Source organism: Balaenoptera physalus (genome assembly GCF_965194825.1).
Source record: "Balaenoptera physalus genome assembly, chromosome: 8".
Classification (NCBI taxonomy): Eukaryota; Metazoa; Chordata; class Mammalia; order Artiodactyla; family Balaenopteridae; genus Balaenoptera; species Balaenoptera physalus.
This window is the reverse complement of record NC_138887.1, coordinates 53,142,305-53,156,254: the sequence shown is the minus strand read 5'-3', so window position 1 is coordinate 53,156,254 and position 13,950 is coordinate 53,142,305. Positions and strand designations below refer to the sequence as shown.

General features: G+C 40.4%; 2 long non-coding RNA genes across 2 annotated transcripts in view; one reads left to right on the top strand and one right to left on the bottom strand.

Moving 5' to 3' along the window:
- LOC309665948 overlaps positions 1–13,950 on the top strand; it is a 143,277-nt gene that overhangs the window by 98,464 nt on the left and 30,863 nt on the right. The gene's annotated exons all lie outside the window — the stretch shown is intronic.
- On the bottom strand, positions 2,492–12,650 carry LOC309665944. The gene is made up of 2 exons (XR_014266798.1): positions 5,209–12,650; positions 2,492–5,173 (listed from the first exon to the last, which is right to left on the bottom strand). It is a non-coding gene; the product is annotated as an uncharacterized lncRNA (long non-coding RNA).

The following is a 13,950-nucleotide window of genomic DNA, read 5'->3' as shown; positions in this document are numbered from 1 at the left end:
CAGCCTGGGAACTGCTGCAATCAAATCAAGAAGCTCTGACCAACGGAGTTTTAAATGAGACCCCGGCCAGAGAAGGCGGAAGGGCATCAATTGTAACAGATTGCTGACAGGCCTGGGGGCCTCCAGCTGCCTCACTCACTCTTTTAGCGAGTGCCTGGGGGCTTTTTACTTCCACTCTCAATAAGGTCTCATTTTGGGGAGGCAACATTTGGACCTCCTTCTTTGTTTTGTGTATTAGGGCAGTTATCATTTTAACTGCAGGAAAAAATTTTCATTATAAACAAAAGAGTAGGTAGGTAAAAGGATGAGCCAGGGATCAAAAAATCTGCACTGTCACCCACATAATTCGGAGAGAGAAACAGACAAGCAGAGAGAGAAATAGGGTAGACATTTAGAAGTCCTAAGCATTTAATTAAACTAAGATTTATACATGTTCCATACATCTCATAATCCTTCAGAGCAGTGGAGTATAAAATAACCCTGCTGCAGTATGATATTGTCTTAAATGCCAATGGCAAAGTTTAGAGTATTTACGTGTTTTTCTTTCAAACCATCCGATGCACTCCAAGTAATCCCTTTTGAAGCCATCAAATCCCCTCACAACTCACACAGAAGATTCAAGTCTTACTGTACTTCTACTAAATCCTTCTCAAACAGATGAGCAAAAATAGTAAGCTCTTGGTAAACCTGAGGCGAGGCCTGCTGCCGTGCCCTGTTCTGCTCAGTCTGGGTGGCATTTGTTCCCATCCATAAACAGGATAAATATGAGAACTGATTGCCCACCTATCTTACAGTCTGACAGTGGCCACGAACTTTCATGGTGGCACATTGCTCCTTACATGCCTCTTCCTCTTACCAAGTCAGTCTCTAATATGTAGTTCTGCATAACACTTGGGTTAGTTTCCTAGGGCTGCCATAACAAAGTACCACAAAATGGGCGGCTTAAAACAGAGATTTATTGTCTCCCAGTTTTTGAGTCTGAGTTCAAGGTGTTGGTAGGGTTGGTTCCTTCTGAGGGCTGTGAGGGAAGGCTCTGTTTCAGGCCTCTCTCTCTGTTTGTAATGGCCATCTTCTCCTTGTCTCTTCACATCATCTTCCCTCTATGTGTATCTTTGTCCAAGTTTCCCCTTTTTATCAGGACAAAAGTCATGTTGGATTAGGGCCCACCTAATGACCTCACTTTTATTTGATTACCTCTATAAAGATGCTATCTCCACATAAGGTCACATGTTGAGGTCCTGGGGGATAAGACTCCAATATCTAAATTTTGGTCAAAATTCAACCCATAACAATCCTCTGTCCGACCTTATACAGTAAATACTAATGCTAGGACTTCCCTGGTGGTCCAGTGGTTAAGACGCCGCACTTCCACTGCACGGAGCATGGGTTCGATCCCCGGTCAGGAAACTAAGATCCCACATGCTGCATGGCATAGCCAAAAAAATAAATTTTAGAAAAATTTATAAAAAAAGAAAAGAAAAAGACTCAAACAAAAAACTTAGTCCCCAACCTGATCCAAAAATATTACTAAACATGAAAAGAGGCAGGGAAATGTAAACCATACCGAGAAAAAAATCAGTCAGTAGAAACAGATAAAAAATATAATATCAGAAATAAAAATTTTACTGGATGGAATCAACAGCAGATCAGACACTGCAGAAGAAAACATCAGCAAATGTGAAAACAGCAGTAGAAACTATCTAATATGAAGCGTAAAGAGAAAAAAAATACTAAAAAACAAAACAAAGCTTTAGTGATCCATGGGACAATATTAACAGCTTTAACATAACTGTAGTTGGAGTCCCAGAAGGAGGAGGAAAAGCAAAAAGAATATTTGAAGAAATAATGGTTGAAAATATTCCAAAATTGATGAAAAGTATGAATTCACAAATTTAAGAGACTCAACAAAACCTAAGGAAAAATACAAAGAAAATCACACTGAAGGAAAACATAATCAAATTGCTCAAAGCCAGTAATAAAGAGGAAATATTTAAAAAGAGCCAGAGGAATAAAGACACATTAAATACAGAGGAACAAAGCTAAGAATATCACAGACTTCTCATCAGAAGCTATATAAACTAGAATACAATGAAAGAGCATGTTAAAGTGCTGAAAGAATAAATGAATATTCACAGTAAACGAAAGCAAAAATGGACAAATGGTCTGCATCAAACTTAAAAACTTTTTTTTTAACATCTTTATTGGAGTATAATTGCTTTACATTGTTGTGTAAGTTGCTGCTGTATAACAAAGTGAATCAGCTATACTTATACATATATCCCCATATCTCCTCCCTCTTGTGTCTCCCTCCCACCATCCCTATCCCACCCCACTAGATGGTCACAAAGCACTGAGCTGATCTCCCTGTGCTATTTGGCTGCTTCCCACTAGCTATCTATTTTACATTTGGTAGTATATATAAGTCCATGCCACTCTCTCACTTTGTCCCAGCTTACCCTTCCCCCTCAAGTCCATTCTCTACATCTGTGTCTTTATTCCTGTCCTGCCCCTAGGTTCTTCAGAACCATTTTTTTTTTTAGATTCCACATATATGTGTTAGCATATGGTATTTGTTTTTCTTTTTCTGACTTACTTCACTCTGTATGACAGACTCTAGGTCCATCCAGCTCACTACAAATAACTCAATTTCGTTTCTTTTTATGGCTGAGTAATATTCCATTGTATATATGTGCCACATCTTCTTTATCCATTCACCTGTCGATGGACACTTAGGTTGCCTCCAAGTCCTGGCTATTATAAATAGAGCCGCAATGAACATTGTGGTTCATGACTCTTTTTGAATGATGGTTTTCTCAGGGTATATGACCTGTATCAATTTACATTCCCACCAACAGTGCAAGAGGGTTCCCTTTCCTCCACACCCTCTCCAGCATTTATTGTTTGTAGATTTTTTGATGATGGCCATTCTGACTGGTGTGAGGTGATACCTCATTAAACTTAAAAACTTTTATTCATCAAAGTACACAACAGAATAAAAAGGCAACCTATGGAATAGGAGAAAATATTAATATTTGCAAATCATTTATCTGATAAGAGGTATCCAGAAAGCCATTAAGACAGCTTCTATTAAACAAAACAAAAAAGGAAACAAATGTTGGTGGATATGTGGAGAAGTTGGAACCCTTGCTCCAACCCTGTTGATGTGATTGTAAAATGGTACAACTGCTACGGAAAACAGTATGACAGTACCTAAAACAATAAAAAATAAAGCTACCATATGACTCAGCAATCCCACTTCTGGGTAGATATCCAAAAGAATTGAAAGCAGGGCCTCAAAGAGATATTTGCATATCTACACTCATAGCAGCCTTGTTTATAATAGCCAAGAAGTGGAAGCAACCCAAATGTCCATCAAAAGATAAATGAATAAATAAAATATGGTATATACATAGAATGGAACACTATGCAGCCTGAAAAAGAAAAGAAATCCTGTCACATGCTGCAACATGGATAAACCTTGAGGACATTATGTTAAGTGAAATAATCCAGTCACAAAAGGACAAATACTATATAATTCTACTTATATGAGGTTCCTCAATAGTCAAAATCATAGAAATAGAAAGTAGAATGGGTTTAGGCTTGGGGGAGGGAGAAAGGAAAACTGTTTTTAATGGGTACAGAGTTTCAAATTTGCAAGATGAAAAAGTTCTGGAGATCTATTTTACAGTCATGTAAATATACTTAACACTACTGAACTATACACGTAAAATGGTTCAGATAGTAAATTTTACATGTTTTTTTAACCACAATAAAAAAAAGAACAAATGTTAACCTAGAATTATATACCCTGTGAAAATATCTTTAAAAATGAAGGCAAGATAAAAAGACTTTTTAGAAAAATAAAAGCTGAGAGAATCACTACCTAATCTGCACTTTGAGAAACATTAAAGGATATTTTTCAGGCAAAAAGTAAATGATACTAGATGGAAATCTGGATCCACACAAAGGAATAAAGAATGCCAGAAATAGTAAATATGCTGGTAAATAAAAAGCTCTTATTTCTCATTTGTTAATTTCTTTAAAAGATAATTGACTAAAGCAAAAACAATATATTATAAGGCTATACATAGAAATAAAATTTATGACAACAAAAGCATCAAGAATGGGAGAGAGAAATGAAAATATACTGCTGTGAGATTTATAAATTATATATAACATTGTGATATAACATTATTTGAAAGTTGGTTGTGATAAATTAAAAATGCATATTATAACTCATAGAGTAACTTCTAAAAATATAAAACAGGAATAGCTAATAAGCCAATAGTGAAGATAAAATTAAATCCAGAAAAATACTCAATCCAAAAGAAGGCAGAAAAGAGGGGGAAAAAACAGATGGTACAAATAAAAACAAATAGCAACATGGAATATTTAAAACTAATTCATATTGTTATTTGCATTAAATGTAAATAATCTAAACACTAATTAAATGGCAGAGATTATCAGACTAGATAAAAAAACTATATGGTACCAAGAAATTCCTTTAAAATATAAAGATACAGATAGTGGGAAATAAAAGAAGGGAAATAGAGCTACCACACAAAAGCTACTAATAAGAAATCTGGAATCTCTATATAAATATTAGAATGGCTGTCAGTGGCTCCATTAGCCAAGCATTACCAAGGTGTCTGCCTCATTCTGTTTTACTAGTTCAACTTTGCAGGCTCACCTTCTTCTACTCACACCACAAATAGTAGCCAGCCTGGCCCAGCCTTAAAACATCTACCGTGAACTTCCTACCCCCTAGTCAATTTTACTTTGAACCAGACCTCATGCCACTGCAGGGTCCTGTTAGGCCATTCTGCTTTGTCAGGGCCACATGCCTTCTTGGTTAAAAACACAACTAGCCCCACATTAAGTCAAACTCTCCATCTGTTCCCAACCATCCTTACTTCTCTAGCCCCAGGTATTGAGTTCTAGGTCAAAATCCACGTGGCTTTATCCTAGGTAGCATCTAAGTACTGCCATACTCTGTAGAAACATGCTACAGCAGGAATTAGTTTCTGCTTCCACCACTACAGAAACAAATGAGAGACACGTGGAAAGACAGAAGGGCTCTATCCTTCGCCTAGCACTGCTCACATTCTAACTAAGCTATTCCTACTAAGGTGCCCACATTGGTAACCATACTTTACTTATATCTGCTTATCTACTTATATCTACTTATATCTTATATCTGCATAGCACATTGCATGTTTCAGAATAGTTTTAGCTACTTCATCATTTCTAGTGTCCTCCTCAGACTAAGGGTGTAGAGACAGATTGCCAGGGTTTAAATACAGGGTCTATCATGTATTAGCTTTGTAAACTTTGGCTCGTTACTTAAACTCTTTAGGTTTTAACTACTTGTATAGTAGTAGGTGAGCAGACTTTCAATTAAAAGTAGAAAAATGAAACCCAGAGGTATTATACAGGGTGCCTGAAGCTACCTACAGAATAATAGATCATGGATTACAACGCCAAGATTTTCTACGTATTTTGTTACCACTTCTCACCACCCCCATCACTTCTTCTCTAGCGTCATCTCTTGCCAAGGTTGTTAGTTTTTGAAATGGCTGGCAATGATCTCCACCTCCTGATATTCACACCCTTGTGCAATCTCTTCCCCTTCAGTGTGCGCTGGACTTTATGTCTTATTTCTGACAAATATGACAAAACTAATGGGATATCACTTCAGAGTTTAGGTTTTAAAATACTTTGACGTCCAAATGAATCTCTCTCTCTCTCTCTCCCCACCCCACCCTCTGTCTCTCCTTACCCATTTGTTTGCTCTCCTGAAGTAAGCTGCCATGTTACTGTAAGCTCTCCTATGAAGAGGATAGTATGGCAAGAAACCGAGGGTGGTCTTTGACCAATATCTAGGGATCAGTCCAACAACCCACAAAGAACTAACATCCATATGAGTGAGCTTGGAAGTGAATCCTCCCCTAATCAAGCCTTGAGCTGACACCTTGATTGCATCTTTATGAGATATCTTGAGTTAGAGGACCCAGATAAGCCATGCCTAAATTCTTGACTCACAGAAACTGTGAAATAATAAACGTTTGTCGTTTTAAACTAGCAAGTTTGGAGGTAACTTGTTACGCAGCAATAGATAACTAAGACACCTAGATGACTGCAAATAGCCTTCTAATGGGTCTCCTTACTTCTACTGTTGATCATCCAGAGTATAGGCCAGCTTATCCTTATAAGCAAGCCTGATCAAGTTATGCCTCAGCTCAAAATCCTGCAATGGCTCCCTTTTCTTTTAGAGTCAAAGTCCTTATGTGACCTAAAAGATCCTAAACTCCCCTCTGCTCTGACCTCAAATCCTACTACGCATTCACTTGCACACCAGCCCCACAGGCTTCTTGGCTACTCTCACACATGCTGAGTGTGGTCGCACAGGGCCTTCTCATTGGCTACTGCCTTTCCCTGAAATGTTCGTCCACCTCCCCCACCCGACCTAGATATCCACACGACTAACCCCCTTGCCTCCTTTAAATATCTGATCAAAAATCACCTTCTCAGGGAGGCCTAATCTGACCATCCTACTGTAAATTGCCATGTACCTCCCACCCCTCACTCCTAATTTCTCTTTCCCCATAATATCTTTTTTTATTCTTAACACTCATCATCTTCTAACTTAGTGCATATTTTACTTATTTATTATGTCTATTGTTTATTGGCTTTTTCCTCCACAAAAATGTAGACTCCAAGAGAGAAATCTTTTTTTTTTTTCTGTTTTTTTAGCAGAGGACTAATGAACTACCCTGCACTCAGTAATAATCTAGAAAGAGTTTATTCCTGTACAAAGATCACTATAGTTTTCTTTGAGCACGTAAAAATAGTTACCATGGACTCAAGTCAGATGCACTACTCTTTATAATTACTCTTTATTTAACATCACAGTTTTCAAGATTTTTGAAGCACTAATGAGATTTTATAGTGCCGAAGTCTATAGAGTCTATGGTGATCATGCAAGCAGAAGTAAACCATCTCTTCTATAATTCCCTTTCCAAGGGGCTTTTATCACCACACCAGAACTTTAGAATTAAAAGGATGAAGACAGCTTAAAAACTAAAACCACTGATATAAACTAAAAGCTTGAATGACACTTCCTTATTAGATGTATTAAACAAAATAAAAGCTCACGCTCACCTATGAGAATATATGATAAGAAAAAAAGATATTTGGCTGCCAAATGAATTTTGTACTATTACATACTTGCCTTGCTGTGTGGACGTATGGGATAGTCCCAAGGCATCCTTTATGTTTATCAGAAACTTGATTGTGAAGCAGTAATTCAATTTCTTTGTCCAGTTTTTATGGGCTTATATCAAACCTTGATTCTAAAACCAATTTCCCTGGTAACAGAAGCAGGATTCAGCTTGTCAGGTACCCACAAATAAAGGCCTCTTTCATTCTGCTTACTTCCTTCTAAGTTGAAAGGCCCTCCCTCATCTGTGGTGAGCAACCTGATTCCCAAGGCAGCCTTTGTGTCCAAGCAGGGGTGCAGTATGTTACTTCCAAGTAGGTGAAGGGCAACGACCCCCCACTATGTGTGTTAATAGGCTGCAAAGCTTAACAGTCCCAACTGAAGCGACACCTTTGTGTTTTGATACTTGAAACCTGACTGCCATGTATCTGTACCTCCATCCCTGCCCTTTCCCTCCCAGCTAGGTACACAAGGCTGCAAACACCACACACACACACACACACACACACACACACACACACACGGAAGTAATGTGCTTTTCCAAAGCTGCTGTTAGACTCGCTTACATCTCAACAGCTGTGTGGCAATAAGAGAGAGCAAGGGAAATTGAATGTTTTATACCTAACTGTTTTTAAGGCTAATGCAAATGCTTTCTGGGCCCAGCCACAATAATCTCACACTCTCTCTCTCTCTCTCTCTCTCACACACACACACACACACACACAAAGAAGGAGAAAATGAAGGCTTGTCCCCAGAGAGAGCTGTTTATGAGTGACATCAAATGAATACAATATGAGTCAATGGAGGCCACACATTTCTTGGGCTAAACAACTTGTAAGGCCCTGGGATGAGATCCAGGACACTGATCTGGGGACATGCAGGCCCTGCCGACATCACTAACTCAGCTGCACATGAGAGGAATGTAGTTACCTGGATGTACAAGCAGATCTGCCTTGAGAAGCTTCTCCCAGAGCAGCCCCCGGTCCCCAGAAACCCATACGTAGGTGAGGGAAGGGTGGACAGAAGATGAAGAAGGGGAAGCACAAGTGTGAGGGATGGGGGCAGCCTGCATATTATCCTTGAAAACAACTAGTCACACCTAATTGCTTGAGAAGAAGCCAGTTCCAGTAGCTCGCCTCAGCCCCATCTCAGTCTTTGATGGCCACTGCCCCTCCTCGAGGCAGGGACACCACATTTCAGGCTGAACATTCATCTATTCAGAAAATATTTATTGAGAACTTAGTATGGGTTGGGGGTGGAGGCACAGTAGGAAAGCAGGCAGTCAAGGTTCCTGCCCCCGTGAAGCCGTAGGTGCAAATGCTGGAGCCACTCAGCCTGGGTTCGAATCATGACTCTTCCACTTATCAACAGTGTGAGTTTTGGGAAATTTGCTTAATTTTTCTAAGCTTCGGTTTTCTCCTTGATAAAATAGGGATTAAAATATTACTTATCACCAAAGGCTATTGTGAGGATCAAGTGACATAAACATCAAGTGCTTTAGAACACTGTCAGGCATGTGCAATGTTAGCTATTGTCACCTATTACTGTCACTATGGTCACCAGCCTAGGGGCTGGGTGTACAGAAGAAGACAAAGCACATGGTCCATGCCATTATGACACTTATACTCCACTGGAGGTGACAGACAACAGACAAATAATCAAGGAAATATACAGTAGGTCAGCAATATGGATAAACATAAAGGAATAAAGAAAAATAAGAAATAAGGAAATGAAATGAAGCGACACTGGGAAAAAAGAAGGGAAACATGATTAGTACAAAGCACCTCCTCTTCTCTAACACACCAGACCTCCAACCTCCAACCGCTGAACAGAATCACCCGGCTCTGCCTTCTTTTTTCACGCAGAAGAAAATAACCCCCTTGGAAGCCATCTCAGTGAAATCCTACAGACTCCGGAGAGTTGACAGTATTGTCTTGTTTATTTTCTCTTAGAAGATTACCATTATTGTGCCACTCAGCAACTACAACTGTAAATCTACTTGGTATCCTAGCAATTTCAAGACACTCCAGTTTAAAAAGTACTACATGGAATGTGTAGTCAGGCACAGTTTTTTTCTTTTGACTCCATTCATGATAAAAGGCCTGAAAACATGAGCACCAACCAATGTCATATCCACCCCGTAGGCATACACCCTTGAAAAGACGCGAGACCATAATGCTGCCCTGACTTTGCAAGAAACAGCAGGTAAAGTGGCTTCCAACTGACAAGGAAAACCAAGATACATAGTACATCTCATTACTCTTACCAATATAATCCCCAGAGAGTATCTTTAAGTGGCCTCTAAAGTTGTATTAATTATTAAACGGAAGCCTCAGGGGCAAGGAAAACCTTCCATTTACAGTTTTATTTACCCTCATCACCTGCTGTTTGCTCAGGGTTTATTTAAAGTCATAATCACGTCTCCTGTGATGGAGGATTTGGGCTGCTTTGTGGTCACATGTGGAAAATATTATATATCCACATCAAATGTGCATGTGGTCTCCCTTAGTAGAAACCGATGTCATGTCCCTTGAATTAGACCATGTTGCCCCTGTGCACATATAAGATTGAAGTCTACAGGGAGTCCTCAAGAAAAAGTAATTCCTTAAATGATCCACAAGGAGAGAAGAGTTACTTAGACCTTTACTAGCACTTTGTAATCATTGCTCATCACCAAAACACAAACAAAAGAACAAAAACTTATAGAGTAAAAGAATAAAAACATGTACTGATTTGCAATATTATTTTGGTCCAAAAGTTTGCTCTGCTTTATCCATGCAAGAACAATGAGGAGATTCCTCAACACCTGTTAAACACTGAGAACCCCAAAGCTCCCTCTGTGTCTACCGGAGAGAAGAAAAAGGGATTTGTCCCTAGACTCGGGGCAGGCTGCTGGGGCCTGTGACCAGTGTGGTCGCACAGGGTCCCTGGCTCAAAAGGTCCCAGAATTGGTATTTAATGCTTTTTAGTCACCATGTTGAATTTCTTCATAAGTTGGGCTTTAATTTTCCGCAGGTAATTTAGAGTCTCAGCTCACACAGAGTCCTGCCTCCTGCTCCTCCCCACGGTTCCCGGATGGGTTCTCAGTCAGCTGCCCGACCCCTGACAGCCTGGACCCCATCCCCTTCCCCTCCTCCTTGCACCATCGGTCCACGGCGGCCCTCATATGCGGGCCACTGGGTCAAGTCCACCGAGCAGGGCCCGCATTCCACCACTGTGCTCCGCCCCCCAGGAGATGCCTGGGCGCTGGGAGGTCAGGCTCGGGCACACCCAAAGGCCCCAACTCCTCCATCCACCCCCGCCCCAGCACACACACGTGGCTGGCAGCGCCACCGTGCACTGAGCAGGTGACCGCAAGGGCCAGCCTCTAGCCCACCGGGATCCAGCTACTGCGTGCACCCCAGGGCAGAGGCTGCAATGCACTACGCTTGGCGGTCTCCATTTCTGACACGGGGGATGTCCCCACAGAAAGCATAAATATTCCGTCTCTTCCAGGACCTCACCGTTCCCCCTTCACCAACCTCTGACTTAAAAACCCCATTGCTATCGTGACCACGTGCCCGTCTCCTTTGGAGTCTGGTAACTGAACTCAGCCATAATGCAGCTGGGACTTAGGAAGCACCGAAGGGTATAGTTACCTCCATCTATGTCGCTTGAGAGAACTGTTGGCACAGGTGAAATACTGATCCATCTCAAGTGCATATTTATTAATGTTTAAATGCATCTGAGCCTAGACAGGGGCAAGGTCGGTCAGTCAGTCAGGGGTCAACTCCAAGCCCTTCGCGATCTTCCCCCTCATACCACAGCCAGGAGAACCACATGCTACTTATGTTTTCCCAATGACCACAACCGGGTTTAGGTGAAATCCAGCCACAGAGAATTCTAAATATTCATCACTTTTCAGTTAAATGTAAGAACACAAAATCAACAAGGGAGTAGCAGTGATCAAATCAGGAAAATATCAGGTCTTAAAGAGAAGCTAGTTCCTATTTCTCAAAGCTTAATGTTCAGACATCTTCAGTACTGTGTCTGGAGTAGGGGGGCCCAGGAGAGGATGTTTGTTAAAAATGCAGATTCCTGGCCTCCACCACAGACCCACTGGATCTTAAAGTCTCAGGGGAGCTCACTGAATCTGCATCTGTTCAGGCTTTCTAGTTGGTTTTCACACCACTGTGTGTAGGTCATTCTCATCGTGAGCTTTCTATCACTGGAACAGCAATTCTCAAAAATTCAGTATTTATAGGAGTCAACTGGAATTCCTATTAAAAATCCAGATTCCTTGAGCACCAAGCCCCTCAGAGATTCTAACTGAGTAGGTCTGGAATCTGCACCTTAACAAACAGCTCTCCCTACCCCTATGCCATCCCATTCCCCACATTTCTGATGCAGGTCTCAGAACACACCTTGAAAAATACTAACATTTTAAAAATCCCCCAATTCTTAGCTTTCTATTATTTTAGCACAGCTACAATTAAACTTCAAATCTTTTGAAATCCAACTAATGTTATTTAAACACCTTTTATATGCTAGAGCCAAGGAGGGGAAGATGGATTGGTCCTTTTCTAAAGATCGGAGCTCAGGAAGGAAAAACAGCCAAGTAAGCCACAGCTGCCACACACTTTAAATGTGTAAACCCGTAAAATGTCGAATTACGTTATTGTTTACACACCATGAATTACAAGAGAGCAGAATCCAAGTTCTTACAGTAACAGTAGCTGCCATGTATTGAGTTCCTACTACAGGCTAGGTGCTGAGATAGACACTTTTCAAACAGTAACTACCCAACGAACTTGCATAGTTAAGTTTTCACGTCCTCAAAGTGAGTAAGGAGCAGAGGTGTAATGGGTTGTGGACCTAGGGCCTGCCTCACGCTTAAAACTGTTTTCCTTCTGGGAGAAGCTGCTCCTTACATTTATACATTTTTTGAGTTTACAATGTGTCTTCAATTGTAATGTTTTAGCTGATCTTTATTGCGACAGTAAAAGAAAAAATTATTTTTATTTCTATCTTGCTGATGAGAAAACAGTTCTTAGAGGAGGAGCATGCCTATGAAACATGAAAGATCAAACTTGAAACCAAGACTATGAAATTGATGGAATTCCCACGACACCATATATAATCAATCAGCTAATTTATGCTTGGTTGAAAACAAACAAACAAAATGATCCCATGACCTCTGTGGTTTATAACAACAAAGGTTTACTTCCTGCTCACAGTGCCTACTGCAGACGTTTTTCAGTTGAAGTCCATACCTTCTCATTCCAGGGCAGCCCTTAATCTGGGAGGTGAGTGCTGTTTTCGTGGCAAAAGGAGAAAAGCAATGGTGGCTCATGCAACAGCTCACAAAGCTCCCACTTGGAAGTGACATATGTCACTTCTTGCTATTTAAATGGACAAAGCAAGTCACATAGCCAGGCTGCTGTTCAGGTGCTACTGAAATTCTGAGCTCTGAAGTAGCGTCATTCTCTAATGTCAGCAGGAACACTAGCTCTCAGTTTCCATGGCATTCAGACATGGGTTGTCAAGGATATGGGATGAGAGACAAGGAGAAGTGTTTCTCTAGAGACGGTGTTAATCACAAGAAAATCTGTTCAGATTTGCAGGTTGCTCCCTGCCTGAGACAAAGGTACTCACAGGCTCTTTGTATTTGTCTGCGTAGTTTGCATTTGTGTGTGTATTTGTGGGGTCCAGCCTCAGAGTAGTATTACTAACCCAAGCACCGATTACTGCATACATCAGCACCTTTCAACATCTAAACTGTGTGGGCAGTCAGTCGTGAAGTAATTCATTACTAATGACAAAGTACCAAAGTTTTTTAAAAAACTGGCATTTTAAAATAAATGTGAATACATTTAAGGATATTCTTTAAATACTAGCATGCTCATTCACTTGCATTCTGTTTTCGTGAACAGGAGAGAGAGGAATGGGGTTACAGCTACTTCCTAAAGAATTGTGTTTGACCATGATTACACACGTGGATGTGCATCCCATCTGCGAACTTCAATTTACATGTGTGTTGAGGCAGAAAAAACAGGTTGAGAGCCACTTACCTAAACCACGGCCACATTTATCACTTCTATATCATCACACATAATTCCATGTGTGTTCTCACTAGCCAAACAGTAAGCGTCCCAAGAACAAGAACCATATTTCCCCCTTTTCATCCTGAGCGAGTGAGGAAAGAGAGGACTTTTATTTTCTCTTAGAAAGCAGATGAGCCTCTGAAACCCTCCTCAAAACAGAAACTTGATGTATCTGTTATCATTTTTCCCCTTGAAGTCAACAGGAATTAAATCTCCAAGATACACGGTACAAAGCACGGAATTATCGGTATTCCAAGCTCGTACAGAAACAACCAAGCTCCAGACAGCTTTGCCCGGGAACAAAAAGGAGATAAATGATTCAAATACAGACTCTATTTCATCATGACACAGTCTTCTATTTTATTTTTACATTTATTTATACGCTGGCTGACTGACTGCATGAAAGAGTTGAGTCAGATAAAGCCCTGCCTTTCTTTAAGTAGATACGAGCTCCTATGCTAATTCTTCCTAAAGGCTCTGCCAACAGTGGCACATCTAATAAATGAAAATGTATGTATAACAGAAAAATAATTTTAATTTCCAGGGAAAAAAAGCTCTTTGATTTTCTCAAGGGAATCAATTTCACACACATCGTTTAAAGCGGGATCAATGCCTGAAATTTATTTGGAAAGGCAGAGTGTTTAGTTT